Here is an 18,780-nt window from a genome sequence, read left to right as displayed (position 1 = left end):
AATTGCAGACTAGACATACACAGTGCTCATCTGCTGAGTTGGGGGTATGGATTATTCCAGCCCTGCTATTGTCTGAGAGGAAACAAGTGGTTTGAGTTCTTTGTTCCTTGACTTCATAAACTTTCTCCTACATTTTCCGGTTTAGGGACAAGAGAAAGCAAAGACTGTCTTGCAAAACTCCCCGACTTATCACGGCTATTTTATTGTTTATTTTCTTTTTTCTCCTCTTTCTCCCTCCCTCCCCGAATTCCATTTCTTAAATTGGCAGCGCGGGTCCAAGCCTGTAGCCCCAAATCGGATAATCTCTACAGCTGATAACAAGCAAAAGAGAAGCCAGGCAACAGCCATATTAAAGAAGAAAACAAATCAACTCTGAGGTAGATATTTTACTTTGTCCGGTCTAATCACATTTGGAGATGATTATGCTTTTGATATGTTAGCAATGTTTTACTACATTAGTAGAGTAGTAGTGGGTGGGGGTGGGGAAATAAGAGCAGATTGTTTTCTTTTGCCCTCGAAAAGGTAAAGAAAGGCGATAGTTGTCCTCAGTGGGAGCGGGAAAGTTGGGGAATCTCCATGGTCTTTGAATCAGTAAACGATGCTTCTGCATCACCACCCACCCTGCGCTTCGGCGCAGTCAGAGAGTCTGTAGACCCAGCCAGAGATTTTTCTTTCCAAGTTACTGTTTGCCTCGCTCAACTTCCCCCATCGAAGGGGATCAAGAACCAATATTCGGGCATTTTTAAGAGTTCAGGTTTAGTTCCCACAATTTCAAGTGCTTGTTGCTTCAACTTGCTATACAACTTTGGAGAAGTTAGGATCCGGTAGAATTGTCCACCCTTAAGTAAAGTAGCCGCTGCAGTCACTGAGTTAGGTCGTCCTGTTGGTTTGCATCTTCTGGAGAAAGTCTTTCTTTCTCCGGCCACCATGGTGTTGCTAATGATAGTTCTGGGCTGCGCTGGGGATCTCTCATTTTTCTGGGGTCCAGAGAAAAGGTCTAATGACAGAGCAGACGGTATGGTTTTACTATTTTTATTCATTCTGGATTGCTTTATTTTAGGTGTGTATGCATCTGTATTTCTTTTTTTAGAAATCATCTAATTTTTAGGGTAATATTGTACTGGAAAAGACAATTATTATTCCAGTTCCCAATTCTAAGTGAGGCATTTTCCCCCCTAATTAATGCAGAGACTCTAAAAGAATTTCCCTGGCCTGGCCAGCCATTGTAATGCATATACGGATTATTCACGTGGTAATGAGCACATTTCGCCGGTTCTTGCTCACACATACGAATAAAAGAAACCTTGAATAAAGATCCAAATGATCTTGCTGGGGGATGGGGGTTAGTCCCAGAATTCGAGTCAATCAACTACATAGAGAGTGTATATGTTTAAAAAAACAATAGGGATATATTAGAAATATGTATAGGGATTTAGAATATTTGCACTGCACTACCCCCTCCCCCATTTTTTCCCTAAAGAACACACAGGATTAGATTAACTCAAAAGCAACAACTTTTTGGCAAAATGCACAAGTTCAAATATTTTGAAAAGGGAAGAGAGAGAAATATTTTGGAAAGTTGGGCTAGTTTGGAATGATTTGCACTGTCTGCGTAAAATAGAACTCCCTTTTCCCCTCCTTATTTCCAAATTAAATAGTTGGGGGAAAAAATGGAAGTCAAAGTATTCTGTTTGTAAATATAAATTCATTTGATAAACTGCCTCTGAGAAAAATGATATACATATCTCATTGTATCATTCATTTGATTGTGTTAAATACTTCCACCAGACGTGTAGTTTCATGGCTAGATTAAAATGGGATATATAGTATTTTAATTATAATAATGTGATTTTCAAGAAAGGGGTTCCCATAAACTTGCCCAGAGATGGTTATCTCCTGGTGCTGAAGTTAGTTGTTGAGTGTTCAGCTCCTTCCTGGGAGGTATTATTCTGCTCACTAAAATCACTCAATTTCCAGTTCAAGGGGGGAGGGGTGAATTTAAATGTTTCCTTAACCTTATACACAGAGTAGAAATGTGAAGAAGAATGAAATTACAGTTTGTTCCCACTGCAATTTTTTCTCTCCCCGCACCTCCCCCCATACTTTAAATAAAGAGCGTTAAAATATTTTGCTGAGCTGTAGGGGTAGATTAGCAAGGTTTCTTGCCAATGCTGGGAAGCTGGTATTACAGACGGTCCCAGGGGAAAATGGCTCACATTAACCACTAAATGAATATTTGACAAGGGCTCATTCGGAGGTATTATTACTATAAACGTGTCCCTACTGGACTTTTCAAGGGTCAAAGAGCAATGCTTCAATTAATTATTTAGACTGCTAGTAGATTTGGTTGTAATAGCTGTACTTATTTCTAGAACCGACACATTCTTACAGTAGGAAATCTCAGGAGATTCTTCTCCATCAGCAGTGCTTTGGATTGAAATACACAGCCCTGGCATTCTAAAGCTGACTTTTTCATAAAATCTTTTCTTGGAATGGGGAAAATTGTAGTCTCTTTTCCTTTTTCATTGACTTTTTTTTATTTAGAAGAAAACAAAAGCATAATAATTTATCTTAATTTCCACATTGTGTCTGGCAAAGTCTATTAAGGCCTTGCTATTTGGGGAGAGAGTAGAAGGTGTTTAGTCATAGTCTTTGCCTTTTCTAAGTGGAGATGTCACTGGATTTCAGAGATTCAGGTGGGCTATGAATTTAGACAGGATGCATGTTCCTGTTTGCCAATAAAATTCAGTTTTAAAATGCAAGACTTTGTAGGCTGAGTACTCCGAGAGTACTAATAGTCCCAGAGTAAATTGGGGTGCAGGGTAGTCCCTCCTCCCCTCCCCCACCTACTGGTTGAACGCTGAGGTGCAGTTGGGGGGGTGAGTATTCCATTTCTGCCTTGTCATAAGTTCTTCCATCGCCCTAGGTAAGGGAATGATTTTGAGAGTAAGATTCGTTGACAATAACATAAGTTGAATGAATAAGAGATAAGCTGCTGGGGGTCGGGGGAGAAGGGAAGAAGTAATTACAAACCCAATTCATTCAGCTTTTCAGAACTTTTGTTGTGGGAGCGCCATTGACGGGTTTTGAGCTGCCAGTTTTCTCACGTTAAAAAGAACTGATCAGCGCCTCAGGGGGACAGAAAGTACCGTGTAACTGCATAGTGATGGGGTCTTCATTTAGAACCATTACAAGAAGAAAATTAAACAGTACCTTTGTGTGCACAAGATTTACTTTTCAATTGCTAACAGTTTATAGCTAACTGATCTGAGAATGAAGTTTGACAGTGGTTTGATCGCCTGTTAGCTGGCACAACTTATTTATTTATCTGTTGTAACTTTAAATGCTTTTTATCACCCCCTCGTTTTTTCTTGCTCCTGGAGAATTTTGCAAAACAGGCCCTCACATTTTGCTTTTTAGAAGGAATTTCCTTTGCCTTGAGTTCACATTCCCCAATACTCCCTGCCTCGCCCACCCCCAAAAAACGCCATTATTGCTTTAAAATAATTTGCACCTCACTCTGGGTCCTTTATACTGCATTTCCTTGCTTTCAGAGCAAAAGCTGCTTTTCAGGCCAGTCACAACTGGGGTTGGGGATGGGGATGGACTTATTTCTTTGCTTTCTTTTTTCACCCCAAGTTGGGTGGATTTCCCTGGAAACATTTCCCAGGAGGCGGATCTCTTAAAGACAGAAGGGGAGGGGAAGAGAGAATCTTGACCCTTACTATGAAAATAAGGATAAAGTCCGAAGGGACACAGCCTCTGGAGTTACAGAGTAAGATGCTGTGGAAGGAGCTTTCCAAAACCAGGGTACTTGCCCAAGCCAGAAAAGTGATTTGGTGTTTTTCGTTGTTATTTTCTATTAAAGATTTTTCCTGGAAGTCTAGTGTCTGACTCCACCAGGGGAAACATCTAACCTCCTCTCTTCTCACGATACTATGCAGTTTCACAATTCTTGTTTTCAGTTTGTATGTTTTGTTTCTGTGACCTTTAGGCAATAGTGGACTTGACTTTCTTATTTTGACTAAAGGACTTACTGTGTAAGGGTGGGGTGTTGAGATAAGGCCAAGATTTTCCATGGCAGTGAGCCTGTTCGGATGGGTTTTATATTTTGGCGTCATCGTGATATTACTGATTCCTTGAGCACTGTGTTCAGTTTCTCTTTAAAAACAAATAAAACGTCCTTTCCTTGAGGGACGGAGAGATATTTGCGGCTTCCAGGCGTTTGGACTTGAGACGCTTGTTCTACATTGCAAAGTAATGCCAGGTGATTTTAAAAGCTCCAAGGAGTGATTCGTATCATTGCCTTCGTCTGCTGGCGTGTAAAGAATGAAGTGTGCACTGTGTTTTATAAAGATTTCGGCGCTTTGAACTACAATGCGCCTCCCTACACAGGCTTTGGTGCGGGACGCTGTGCCGAGTTGTAAGCGCGCGGGTGTCCCGCGGAGCCGCGGCCCTAGGGAGCGCGCAGCGCGCAGAGCCCCAGGCGAACTCGCGGGCAGCTGGAGGTCGAGGCGGACAGGCGCGGGACCGAGGCCTGACGTCACCGTGGCCCTGGCCGGCGGGCCCTATGGAGCTCTCTGGCAAGGTGCGGCATGGGGCTCGAGTTCTCCCCTCTCTGGTTCTTTTAGAACAGCCCGATTCCCTCTTCGCCCTTGACCGTCCTGCGTCGGGCAAGTCTGGAAATTCTATCGAGCTGTGGGGAAGCTCTTGCACCCCAGCTTCAGCCCTCCCCCTACGCTCACCTGGTGACCCCGGAGATAAGTCTAGGCCCCAAACTTCCAAGTCAGAGTGGAGTCCTGCCTTCCAGCCTTTACTTCCAAGGGATTGTTTGTTACTGTTTGGTACCCAGTCACTAATATTCTCACTCTTAGTCCTTTCCGATTCCAGAGGCCGCTGATTGGCATGGCTGTGAGAAGTGACAGGAGCAATCTGGGCTTTCAGAAATATTGGGCCCGGGTGGAGTTGGAGCAAGTAGGAGAGGGCGGATACAGTTCCTTCACTTTCCCATCTGTAAAATGGGGATAATATATATTTACCTCACAGAAGATGAATGCAAAGCACCTGACACAAAAATGGCTCAATTAATAGCTATTACTTTTCTTACTCTTTAGCAGAATAAGGTAATAGGGAAGGCAAACGATTCCTATTTTAGAATCCAGAGATCAATACAGAAATTCGAGTCCTTTCTCACCTTCCTGGCTCTGGACGCTGACATTAGCCTTGTTCAGACCACCCTTCTTCTTTGTCCAGCGCTTTAACAGGCTTAGGGTTTGTCTAGGAACTTATCTTGCAAACTTGCTCTCCCTGCACATCTTCTTGAAGGAAGGGATACCGGCAGAAGCCGCCCCCACCCGCGGAAAGCAGAAAAATAATTACTGTATTAAAAGGAGCTGTGAATTCTTACCGAGGGTTCTTATCGCCCGCGGCCAGGCCAGAAGCGGGGCTGCGCCCCCACCCCCACCTCGTGACGTCAGGGCCTGTAGGGCCTCGGGGATGAAATGATTCGTTTGAGTGTTCCAGAAAGGGCGATCGGAACACTTGGAGGGTGAAGCCAGTGGAGTAGACCTCCATCCATCACCACTACCCATCCCGTTGTTGAGGCTCCTGAGCCCCTTCGCCACCATCCCTCCATCCATGAGCATAACCTGATATCCAAACAGCCAGACTCTTTGGCACTCACAGGTGCAGGCGCACCCCACTTCCCTATATACATGTATGTGTGTGAATATATGTATGTATGTATAGATAGATAGATAAAGTTATTTTCTTTGCTAGCTAGAATCTGTTTCAGGGTTTGAATGAGTTTTTTTGTTCTGTTTGTTTGTTTTGTTTTTAGACACTCAATAAATTACACCAAAGCCTTTAGGATGTACATTGAAGCTTAATTTATTGTATTTTTATTGGGCCAGGCACAAATTTCAGGGCTGGTTTAAGAATTGGTCTTCGAACAGTTTTCTGGTTCGGATATCATGCCGTGGTTAGGACAGTTGTTCCTGGCTTACCATTTACATTTTCCATTATCCCCTTCCCCATCCACTCCTAATAATTTGTATAGCTTTAAAACCCAGTCTTTAGAATCCAACAAAATGTTGCTGAGAGAACTCCTTTGAACGGAGACTTGGTAGGTGGAATCTGTATAATGTGGATGGAATTATTTGTTGGTAGAAGGTAGGCGCTCCCTAGGTTTTCCTTACAACTTTCAAATCAATTTGATTAATTGAATACACTCTCCAGTGGGAAAGTGGAATTTGGATCTTATGCTCTGATATTAGTTCAGGATCTGACCGAGTAAAGATTTGATGAGAAATAGCCAATGTTTTGCATCCAGTAAATTTAGTATCAACTCACATCCAGATAGATTTGCCTATCACATTTAACATCTCAAATCCAGAATATTGCATAACATTACAGTTTAATCAGTATGAAATATTAAGTGACAAACCTGTCTCCTCCCTCTGCTCAAGGTCCTCCTCTTTTTTCCATTTTCCTCACATCTCCAAGGAAAATATCTTAAAATCAAGTTTCCCTGTGAGATTTTGTTTACCCCAACTTCTGTTAAACTAGACTAACACTCTCTCATCAGTTTTCTAAACACTCTCTCATCGGCTTTGTGAAATGGTGAAAAAAAAAAAAATCTTGGAATCCAAGATGGCAAAATAAACCTGAGCATATGGGAGAAGACTTCATTGTTAGGAAATTGATTTAAATGTTTAGTTCACACTTCAGCCTTGATGCTTCCTTTACCACCCACTCCTGCTTCCCTCACTGCTCCTGGCTCTTGGGTACCCCACTTCTATTAGCAAGCTGGTTCACAGGCATAAATTATGAATGCACTTCAAACCGGCCCTTCTGATCATATGAATCAGGGGCTTTTCTCTTTTGCACGTTTCTGCTTTCATGCCAATGCAAACTTCTCTCTGCCCCATGCTGCAGTGTCTTTCTACAAACTTGCTAAACCCGTGTAAACTATGGAGGTATGTTTTCAATAGGAAAAATCAGGTGATTTTTTTTTTTTCAAGGAGCCTCACAAGTTAAGGGCACAAAATATTTCATGGTGAGTTGTATGGGCTTCCAAATTAGCTGCATATAAAGTATTTTAAGATTTTTTTTTTTTTTTTTTTGGCTGTCACTAGCTGGCAATACTCATTTTGTGTGTGTGTGTTGGTTTGAAAAGCAGGAAGAAATGTAATGAATTGAGTGCTGTCAGAGATGTCTTCTGTTTGAACAATCTGCGATGGGCTGAATGGCAGGGACTCCCTCATCCAGTGCAGGTGCAGTAGAGCTGGGGAAGGGGGGAGGGGGGCTCCCTCTGTTCAGTCAAAAAGCACCATTCTCCACAATAGACCACACACTGACAGCCAGCGTGACATCAACTCACACTTTCATACTTTTTCCCCCCATCCATAGTTCTGAGTTCACAAAGTGGCCATACAGTAGCCTTGGTTAGGTTCCTTTAATGAGCATTTTGTGGCTCCTGTGACCAACACTGAAATCTGCTGAGCCCTGAGGAGAACAAATACATTTTTAATAGTGAGTTCCAAACCAAAATGTATAGCTATAGATTCTAAAAGTAAGCTGGTCTCTCCACACTTTCCCAATACCAGATGATCTGAAAACTCCGAGTTAAAAGTTCTGCTAAGACTACTTAGGTTGCAAAGCACTGTTTCCCGAAATCCGGAGGGAGATCAAACAGGAAAGGAGAAGGCACGAATTTTGCGTATTTATTTAAATTTAAAAGGAACTCTAGTATTTTATTATGCTGCGTGAGAGGGTTAATCCTGCAAATGAACGCACATTAATCTTGTGAAGTGGAGTCCTGTCCTCTTTTGAATTGGTTTTACTGGGGAGAGGGGAAGGGAGAAGGAGAAGGGGGCTTAGGAAAGAAAGGCAGCAACTGTTTAAAACTCTCGACAAAGATGCTACCACCTTTTGGTTGCCTCGCCGCTGCAAAGACCGGACTTTCCGAAGATTTCGTTTTACGTTTATTTGTTTAAACCCAGGCCTGTGAGATCCCCCTTGGTGCCTCAAATTTTAAACGGAATTATTCTGGGAGGGGACGCTCCAAGAGAAACTATTCTAGTCATTCTCCTTCCGCCACCCCCACCCTGTCCCTACTCTTCTCAGCTCCTACCCCCCTCTCCACTTCTTAGACGGGGCTCTGAACGTTTTAGCCGAAAGAGGGAGGGGTGAGGAAGGAGTCTCGCGGGAGACAAGAGTTCCCCCGCTAAGGACCGTTCCCGGGAGCCGCCGCCGCGCGAGGCGAGATCGCCGTGGCCCTTCCACTAGCTGATTTCCCCCTGTACTGGACTTGCTGAAGCGTCGCGCGGAGGAAAATTGCTGCCTGTTTGCTTATAAGAAAACATGTAACCATATATGTTTTTCATCGTGGCAACAAAAACATCAATTCCTAGACCTCGGAGCAAAATGTTTTTAATCTTTCACCTAAATATCGTTCAGCGGGGTAGGGTGGGGTAGGGTGGGGGGCGATATAGGCAGAGCTCTACTGGCCATTCAGGGCAGCGGCCGCACCACTCCCCCCACTCCCATCCCCAGCGGCGTGGCGGGGGGGAATCGGGGGGTGGGGGTCTAGTCCGGTTCTGCTCAACGGGGCGGGGCGGGGCGCCCGGGCAAGGAGATTTGGTGTCCAGGCCGAATAAGGGCCAAATTCTTTAAAACTTCAAATAATACAAAAAAGAGATAGGTAAGAGTGTTGTGCAGGTCTTTGCTTGTGACTACAACGAGTCGCCGGTTAGCCCGCGTTAGGTATGCCTATGGCGCCTACTAAAGCCTGGGCCTAGGACGAAAGGCCTCTCACGCTCCTCGACCTGCCGCTACTTGATAACTGTGGCGTCTTCCGGCAGGTACACACCCACAATTAATCTTTCTTATTAAAGCCCCCATTCTGTACCCAAGGGGATACTCAAACCTATTTAGATTTCCTTGGTTGGCTGCACAAATTTAAGTGGGCAAAGAGTTATAAACCTAATAATAGAGGGAGAGAGAGAGAGTGATTTGAGTCGAGAAGATGCAAACTTCACTGAGAGAGTTGCTGCGGTTCCTGCCCGCTCTGGGCATCGGCCCCCGGGTGTACGCCAGGTTCTGGAAAAGCAGCGAACTTCACGCACAACACACCACGCACAACATTCGTACGCACACTTACACCCCTAGCTCCTTCGCTGACAAGGACACTTGTATCAAAATCGCCTCTTCCGGATTTTTTATAAACCCCTCCCAGAAAGGCGGAATTCTCAGAATGTCCCGAACCAGGGAAGTTCCAGGGAACCAGGAAAGCTTTGCACTGTTTGGGATTAATTGAGAATAATTAACACTGGAGACCGTTAATCACCGCTTCGCTGCTCTCTCCCTCCTTTCGGGTCTGCAGCGTCTGACTCGCTCGCTCCGGCTGCCGGCGCGGGTGGGTTAGCTGGTGAAAGTGAAGACGTCGCGGTAGCTGTCATCCAGTTCGGCTGTACTTTTTTAAACGCTCGCATATTGTTTGATTACTAATTCGAGTTAATATGATCTTTATGGCAACATAACAGTGGATAATTGGCCTTTTTTTCTGAACAACAATGTAAATCACAATCGCTTTATTATTTAATAACGTCAAACGCTTCGTTGGATTGGCCCCGACCGAGAAGACCTTTTCTTTCTAGACAGTGTTGTGGAGGAAGAACAATGAAGATCTAATTGTCGAGATTTCATAAGTTGGCTCCCATAAATGAACAGTTTAGATATGGAAGTTCCAGCAGATGTGGGCACTATTCGCGGGGGCAGGCTTTACCCCCACCCCCCCATACGCACAGCCCGAACACTCTATTGGAGTTTTTTGTAGTGGTGGTGGTCCTCAGATCCTAGCAACCACCTAAATTTTCCAGTAGCAATTAGAGCTTTTATCAGGCTTGCTCTTCAGGCCTTTATATTGCCGATTTAGCATTAAGGTATTGAGTCCACACACCAAATTAGCCTGCTCCGAAATGGCCACAACCATTTATGCGCCCCTTCGGGGTCATTTTGGTTTTTGGACACCGAAAGCACCGGCCTGGTCCTTTTTTTTATCTTATTTTGGATTTTTTTTTATTTTTCACTGGGATTCATCATTCCAACGTCTTGGAATGCACTTGTTTCAGGCAGAGTTTTGCAAGGGGCATGAGCTATTAATTTGCAAATGCCTGGAAGAGCAGACGAAACCGAGACCCCGCAAATACAGACGACAACCCTAGGAAGGAATGGGTCCCCACTGATCGAATGAAAGATTAATCAATCTTGAGCCCCTCACCCCCAACGCCTTCCCCAAAGTTCCTGTTCTAAAGGTACTCTGTCATGGCTTCTGCCATCGCTGTATGACTGCTGGCTATGGGGTCTTCAAGACCTCGGAGTCCTTCGCAAATGGAGATCCCCACCATCTGGAGAATTCGGGTCAAGGAGAGAGACTCAGAGTCTTCAGCACTTTTTGTTTTTGCGTGTGCCCGCCTCTCCATTTTATTCAACTTCTCCCGCCAGTCGGGAGGCAGAACAATTCGCTCCCCAGCCACCCCCCGCCTCCTCCTGCTTATAAGATAAACAGGAGGTGCGAAATGCTTCGCCTGCACACGCGCCCTCGGGGCGGGCCCCTTCTCCCCTCAGCCGCGGTGCACCGCCAGTGCAGCTGTCCCCAGCCCGACCTGGGTGGAGACATCCCCTTCTCTCTTTGCAACGCGCATTTTAAAACCATCATATTGATCGTTTTGAAATCATGTTCATATTTTCGACCCTCCGTTCCACCCTCCAGTTTCTTCCCAACCGTCTCCCCTTTTCTGAGAAACTAAAAAGTGGAAGAGTTGAGGAATTGCGCGAAGGCAGTGGATTTTCAAAGCTCACACCCTCCCCCTCAGCCAAAAGTAGTGTTTTACCACAAGGAGCGCGTTTGGGAAACTTTTCCTAACAGGAGTTGGGCTCAGGGTTATTCTTCTCCATGGGCCCGCTGTCCACCCCGCCCCCGCTAAACAATGCGTGCTTTGAGGCTCGGTGGCCTGCGGGCAGAGGGAGGCGAGGGGACTCAGTGGCCTTCCTCCCAGGGTCCCGCAGCTGGGGGAGCGCGGGACAGGGAGCAGGGACGGAGAGACGGGCCACCTAGGAAGGAAAACCATAAAAGTACCATTCCCCCCCTCTCCCCACCCCCCCCCATTCCTCCACAGAGGCAAGCTTTGAGGACATGGGGACGAGGCTGCAGGGGTGTGTAAGATTTCTGCGTGTCGCTTATTTCTTGTACCTCGCCTCCCCCATACCTACTCCCCGCCATCCAAAAATTTGGTTTCGGCACAAAACTATGCACCCCAAGTTATCCACCGTCCTCGTGCTCCTTCTTGGAAACCTGGTCTCTGGTTAATAATATTTCAATCCAGGTCTTTAACCCTCAAATAGACTCCGGCGCTCACTCCTGGCCCCATCCAGTTACTTCCCACCCCCCAACACTTCCACCCGCGCTCAGGGTGCTAACTTCTAGTTTGGGTTTTCTTTCTCCCAAAGGGAACACCCACCCACCCTCACCCCTGGCAGCCTCTAGGAGAGGACCTCGGAGATCAGCAGAGGCCCTCGGATGGTAACAATTTTTGTGAAAGCGTTTGTCTGATGCTTTAAAACGTACACCAAACGGGGTGTCAGGGCCACGTGCTGTGCCTTCGAAAAGCCACCGTGGGCCCTGCCCTGCCTTTCAGAGCCGCGTAAGCCGAAGCTGGCGTGGAGGGGGCGCTGAAGCCACCGGCTGGCTTCAGGGGACGGCGCCGCGCGGCAGATCTGGCCGCAGCGCTGAGAGAAGCGCGTTATCTGGGGTGCTTTTGATCTTGGACTGCGCAGTCAGCTTCTGTTTTATTTGTTTGTTTGTAATCTCATATTTAGCAAGCCAGGACAGTGGCAGCAAGCGAGGAAAGAGGGGATGGAGGAGGGGGCTTCGCGGTAACCACACCCCTTCCTAATCAGTTAATTTCCATATTTGCGCCTCCGCATCTAGCGCCCTCTTTTTTCCCGACGCCTGCGTGCTGTTGCGTCTTGCGCTACGCTGGCGCCTCCACTCTGGATTAACATGAAAAAGCTCGCGGTAGGAGCAGAAAATTGGTCTATTGATACATTCGCTCCAAGTGTTGATCTTGGCATCACCAACAGTTAACTTTTTTTTTTTTTTTTAATGGATCGCACACGGATTGCTGAGGGCTTGTAGACGCTTAGCAGGTAGCAGTCAGAAGCCGCCTTTCCCGGTCCTCAGCAATTCGACCCTCAGGTCCCTTTCTTTTTACCGAACTCCAATTTTTTTTTTTTTTTCCTCTCAAGGTGTGGGCACCTCAGGGTGGACAAAATAATCCCAGACGAATGAACCAAAAGTGAAAGTTTCAAATTAGATCTCGACCTGGGTCGAAAAAATGGAATCCCAACTCGAAGGAGGAGGGTACTGGCCCGAGTGTGTGGATACGTAAGAGAGGGGAGGAGAGAAACTGAGATTGTGGCTGTAGTCGAGGTTGGTTACAAGTTGTAGCAAAGATAGTAAAGAAGTTTTGGAAGAGCCTTCACTAGAAAATTGAAGGCTGCTTGTAACCCGGTTTCCTATACATTTTGTAGTGAGTCTACTCAGGAAATTGGAGAAACAGACCTTACAATTGCTCAAATTCTCCCACCACCAGCCCCCCCTCACTTCGGGGAGCGCACCAGGGTGTGGGCTCGAGTTTGAGCTCCAAAATACCTTGCTTGTCAATTGCGAGGTGTAGCAATATCAAAGTGAACTGTCCCAAGTAACTCTCGTCTAGAAACTGGGAAGAAGCTTAAGCAGCTCGCTTTAATGATGATTTGTAGCTCGGCGAGGGGCACGGATAGCAAACACCCCGCAGGTGTGTGCCGTAACACCACCATCCGGATTTGAATGTAGATTACTCCGGCGATCGTTTGATCGGCCCTTTGAAACCCTTTACAATTGCCTGTGACGAACGGCCAGTCTCAGTTTTTCTCTGAATAATGCCTTGAGGGTAAGTCCTCGGGGCTTGTAAAGAGCTCCAGTATTTATTTTTTTTTAAGAGAAAAATGTTCGATTTTAGTTTAGACCTTGTCAACTTCTAGTCGCTAACAGGTATCACCCAAGCCATTCGATACTTAATGACTGCTATCTTTGCTGTATTCCCAAAAGCGAAATATATATATGTCCACACATACATACATATGTATATATATGTATTGCGTTAATAAAAAACAAAGTTATTAATTTCATTTTCTTCAGGTCCAAATCACTCTGCCTACTTATAGATATTTGTGTGAGTGTTTATTAAAAACACCGGTTATTGTCATTAAGGCCATTGTTAATTTTTGTCTTTATGCCTTCTCTGTCCTCTCTGAATTAAGTCTATTTGGGCAAGTGGGAGTTTAAATTATGCACTGAAACTTTCCAGAGTAAAAGTCTGGAGTTTCACACCCCTCAACACCTTGGCACCAACCCTCTTCACCAAAATGAAAAAGGTAGTACTGTTCAACATTTAATATTTACTTAGAGTGTTTACATATGGGGAGGAAAATTAACGTTTGTCTGAAACTTGCAACAAGCGGCACTTTGATTTCATAAAATAAATGTCAGCAATTGCAAGAGCTTATCAAACTAGGGTGGGGGTGGAGGGTGGGAGTACAGTTGAATTAAAGGCCCATTCCTACCACTTCAGACTACAAAGGGTTACACATAAATAAGTGCTGCATTTGCCTGTTGCAAAAGTTTTCTCGTTCTCCGTGCTTTCTAAGTCACAACAGGGGAGGGGGAAAGCTGTCATTTATTATCCATCTTTGGTCAGGAGCAGACTCCAGTATCAGGGGCTCTTAGCTTTGGACGGCAGAAGAGGGGTAGCCTTTCAACAGCAGCCCCCTTTGTTCTCCCAATCTCTTTCCCAATTTCAAGCTTCACTTGCACATCCCAAGTTTGTGTGTTAATGACGCTATTACCATCTGGCTCGCCCTACTTTCCAAAAGATATAAATCTCCCAGCTCCTTGCCTGCATTATCATTTAAGTGCCACCATAGCCAGAAGAAAAAGATGCTTTCAAGACTCCAGATTCTCTTGCACTGACTACCCCTGGCATGGCTCTTCCAATATATTTATAGACTATATGTTGGGGGCAGCACTCCTTGAGAGACCCGGTTTCCCAAGAGCTGTCCCTCCAAGCCAAGGAGGATGTGCTCCTGGGTGGAAGGGTGGCTTCAAATGAATTTCTCCTTAAGACATTTTTTGTTTTGTTTGCAGCAGGCAGAATAATTTGCACCAACATACTTTTACATGCTTGTGCTTTCCTTTCACTCTTAGGTTTGTAAAAATTTTCCATGCAACTCCCAGACATTTAATATGTGCTATTCTGCAAACCCAATTTTGAGTGGGTGAAAAGATTCGGTATCTCTACAGGAGTGGGAGTAGGGGTGATGGGAGATTTAAAAGCCCCAAGAAGCAAGTTTTGGGAATTGGACAAACTGTCCCTCCTAAACTCTCACTTTTATTAGCACCTGCACCTGCAGAAATGTGTAGAAGTGGGATTTGCACACCTCTAGCTGTAGAGCTAGGTCCACCTCTCTCTTTCCTGGGCAAAGTTATCATGATTTGCATGTTTTGAGAACAAAAGCTGAGAAATCACAACAAAAAGAATTGGACTGGCTTGTATATGGTTCCACAATGACTCCATTTATCTAGCCAGATCCGAGTGAATAGAGCAGAGCAGACTCTGCTTCTAAATGTGTGGGCTTTTGGTTTAGGCCCCCCCAGCCGATTTGAACAGCTAATTTCCTCTTTGTAGGCATCTCTCATTTGTGGCTCTGGACTGTCATATCTGGATGAATCTCTCTCCTTTTCATGCTTTGCCTCCTTCCAAATGCTATTTTCACAGAGACAAATTCCCCTGAAACAAGCCAAACCAACAGGTTGGAAGAAGAATTGGAAATGTGAACTTCCCAGATTCTGAGGAGAAGCTCTTAAAATCAGTAGGATTTGGGCAGATGTGTGCTAGCTCTCTCTTTCTTAAAAAAGAAAGAAAAGAAAGAAAGAAATCTTGCCAGAGTAAGCATCTTTCAGGAAATACATCCTTTTGGAGGGATGAAAAAAATCGCTTGTTACATATTCCTAATCGTTTGTATGAACCAAGCACAGAAGGTACCCAAAACAGTGATTAATTTATATTACACTGGTGTAGCTGTTTGCATGCAAAAGCCAAGTTTTTTTTCCAGTTCACTTTCATGCTTTTTTTTCCCACCCAAATTCAAAAAAGACCTTGTTTAGAAATTTGTATCCCTACTTTTCTCTTTTTAGAACATTATTGAGTTGATATGAACAAATTGCAGAGGATATACCATTTAAGTAAGATGCACTTTTAATCACTGATCATTAAAATGGTTATGTTAAATATACTCAATTACATGCATGACTTAACTCTAACAGTACTTTCTATTCTCCCAGCTGCTCACGTATTCCTTAACGATACTCTGCAGTAGAAACTTGATTATGCTGAATCCATACATTTCGATGGATTTCATCAGTCTAATTAATGCTTCAGAAGTGGTTCTAGGGTCTGAATGAACCCTTTACTATCATTTGAGGTTAAAGGCAGTGTTGGAATGTTAGAAGGTTTTTCTCTCTTAGTTATTCACGGGGTCACTTTGGGATTCCACTGAGCAAGGTAGGAAGCAGTTGTTAAACAAAAAGACTATGTGAAATGAGGAAACCATTCCAATGGCAGAAAAACGAGGATAATTCCTCATCCTTCCACCATTTTGGATTCGATAAGCAATCTCCAAATATTTAGTAAAGAGGAAATTGCCACCTCTCCGTTGTCTCTTAAAACTGCACTGAAAAAAGAAAATATCTACAACCGGTGGCTAAATACATTTCCTGTAAGTCATCAAGGCTGTTCATTCTCCATCCCTTCTTCCTGTCCCATAACTTTTAGACTACTTTTCTCCTCCATTTCAACTTTCGTCTTTCACAAGGAAGCGCTCATGGCCCCCAAGTGAGTGACTGCATTGTGTCTCTTTAGGTGTAAATTAACATCTGAATACATCACAACCTTACTGACCCTCACCACCACGACCATCCCTGCTGCAGCAGAGCCGCCACTAACCTGCACCTCCACAATTGGCAGGGCAGACAGAGGTCGAATTTCCCAAACCCCGCCCCCCCAACAAAAAGACCAAAAGTGCCTGAGAGAAGCCCTAATATTTCTCCATGTGTAATGAGATACCTGTGGAAGGAATGCCTTTTAAAACATATTTTCTTGGTGGTCAAGAAGAGAGAAAAGGGTGGACTGAAGAAGGATATGCAGAAAGAGGAAGAAAAAAGAGATGGAGATATCTTGATTCTTTAAGGAATGTCCCAAATCAGGCAGGTGAAACTTGAGAACTTTACCGCATTTTAAGCCCCCAAGAACAAACTGTTCACCCCAGCAGAACGTTCCTCTTGCAGGGGATCCGCTGACCTTAGTCGCGGCAGGGCAACATCATACCTCAACACTGATCTGGTGGAACAGGAAGAATTTCAGATCTATGACCAAATTACCACCTTGGAACTTTGTGCTTGTTATGCTAATGTAATGACTTCTGTAGTAAGGGTATATTTTCAGGGTTGGAAATTAGCTTTTTAGAGCGCTTTGTGTAATGACAGACATTAGACAGAAGAGACAAATGCACCAGCAATGGTGACACAATACTCCTGGCAAACACTCTGGACCATTTTAACGGATAAATGGAGACCCAGATATGTTTGTAAAATTAAGCTGAGAATGGGCACAGGGAACTGAGTGAGAAAGCAGTTTCTGGCAGCCAGTCCGTTGCGATGGTTAAGATGCTCTTGCGACCCCCACCTTTTCTCTCAGACCTTAGTTGAGTAGCAGCATAGCACATTGCTTGGTGCCCTGGAGAGGAAAAAAGAGAAGTGTTTCATAGTATAGCAAATAAGCAGCTCCAGCTCGTGGTTTCCAACCCCTACATTTGTTTAGGTTAAATAGGTTAAGGGAAAGAAATATTTCCAGTTGGGAAGGGGTAGGAGTGGGAGGATAATATGCAGCCATAGAGAGGGATGAGCAATTTATAACATTAGAGCCATATACACTGGGGTTGCCCAGTGAAAATCCTATATCCAATGTACCATATGTCTCTGCATTGTGTGATTAAGATTTCAGGCAAATCCTCAAATTTGAGGGATTCATTTTGTGTGGTTTATGCCTTGGGATTTAAGAACAAAATAGTTTAATGCACCATATTTTTAAAAATAAGTAAAAAGTCTCATCAGTGTATGGGACTGGGATGGGATTCAGTTATTTCTCATAATTGTAAGTAAGGTAAATTCACACACTGATCAAGTATCCAAGAACAAGAGAACTTTTTTCATCAATTATTGTCCTTAATGGACAGCAGAGCTCAATCACTTCCAGCCTGGTTATTGTGCACCTAGTCCTTACCACAATGACAGTTGCATCAGAAATAAGTGACTTGGTTCTTGGATGATTTTCACCAGTTCTTCATGACATGGGTTCCAAATGTCGACTTGCAGCTATGGAGAAGTCTGTGAACTATGATAACGTATAAACTCTACTGTGTTAACAGTCGGGACTAGAGCAAGTGTGCCAGGAAAGGGCTTGAATAATTTGGGGGCTTCTGAAATCTTTTTAAATGGGGCTGATTTGAAATGTTGGCTCTTGAGTGATAACTTTTTTTTACTAACCAAGTTGTCCCATTTTCTTCCAGAGTCAAGTAGTAGCAAAATACCTAGCTTAATGCAGTGGTTCCCTGATGACAAATGAACTAATTAGATGTGGTGTTTCTTAGTGCAGCCAGAAGCTCTTAGTGATGTTAGGTGTGGGAAACACAGGCTCCAACAGCCTTAGTTTCAGAAAAGACAAGTTTTACACATCCATGTTTTGAAATTATAAACCTAATTTGTTTCACCTAGCTTGTTACTGTCTTAGCACTTTTCTTTGTATATATGGGTCCATGCAGGCAGAGAATAACTGTCATATTTAATATATGGGACTCTCTGATAGAGCAAATTCATGAATCAGAGATTATCTTTCACCTTTGGTGTGTAAATGATTCATGGTATGCTGAGGTCAGACTCTTCTTAGCAAGGTTCTTCTGAGATAAATTAACATGTTTATCACATAATCTAATCCACCCAGTAGGGTAGATTCCATGGTAAATCCACCCAGTGCCACTTAAAAAAAAAAAATGCCCACTGTGTAACAAGTCATTGAGTTAAGAATAACAGACAAGTATATCTATACAAAAATGGAGAGGTTACTGACATGGCTTATATCTTCTTCATGTTCCCGTATGATATGGCAGCATTTGTGTGTGGCAGATTGTAGAGAGGAGGCCAAGAGTGCAACAAGAGTCAGTGACATTTAGGCAGAGAAACAGCTTGCTGGAGTTTTATGAGTTTGTGTTACTTATAATCAGATGCCATCAACGACTTTTGAGCTGAAGGACTTATATACTGCAGAAATGTTGACAGGAATGATCTAGGGCTGCAAAGGATAGGTTTTGAAGTTGTTGGACATTTAGTTTCAGATTTCAACCGTGAAATCCAAACCTAAATTACTCGTTGGTTTCAGGAGGAAAGCACCTAACTTGAAATTGTGTTATAAACTCTATGAGAGTAGGCAAATCTAGATGAGCTTGAACATAACTTTGAATCCTAGATCCCAGTATGCTGGAGCTCACAATATTTGTTTGTGGAGGAAAAGAGGGAGCGCCTGGCCTCTAATCAGAACAATCTGTTCTCAATATGTCTGTCAATCT

At 44.1% G+C, this 18,780-nt stretch overlaps 1 long non-coding RNA gene across 9 annotated transcripts in view; it reads left to right on the top strand.

Annotated features, from left to right (window-relative positions):
* LOC119537368 overlaps positions 1–18,780 on the top strand; it is a 379,219-nt gene that overhangs the window by 342,566 nt on the left and 17,873 nt on the right. For all 9 annotated transcript variants that reach the window (XR_005217427.1, XR_005217429.1, XR_005217423.1 and 6 more), the window contains one exon: positions 269–377. This is a non-coding gene — a long non-coding RNA (uncharacterized LOC119537368). The remainder of the gene's footprint in view (positions 1–268; positions 378–18,780) is intronic.

Source organism: Choloepus didactylus, chromosome 1, assembly GCF_015220235.1.
Source record: "Choloepus didactylus isolate mChoDid1 chromosome 1, mChoDid1.pri, whole genome shotgun sequence".
Lineage (NCBI taxonomy): Eukaryota > Metazoa > Chordata > Mammalia > Pilosa > Megalonychidae > Choloepus > Choloepus didactylus.
Note: the sequence above shows the minus strand (reverse complement) of the source record. Positions and strands in the feature narration are given on the sequence as shown.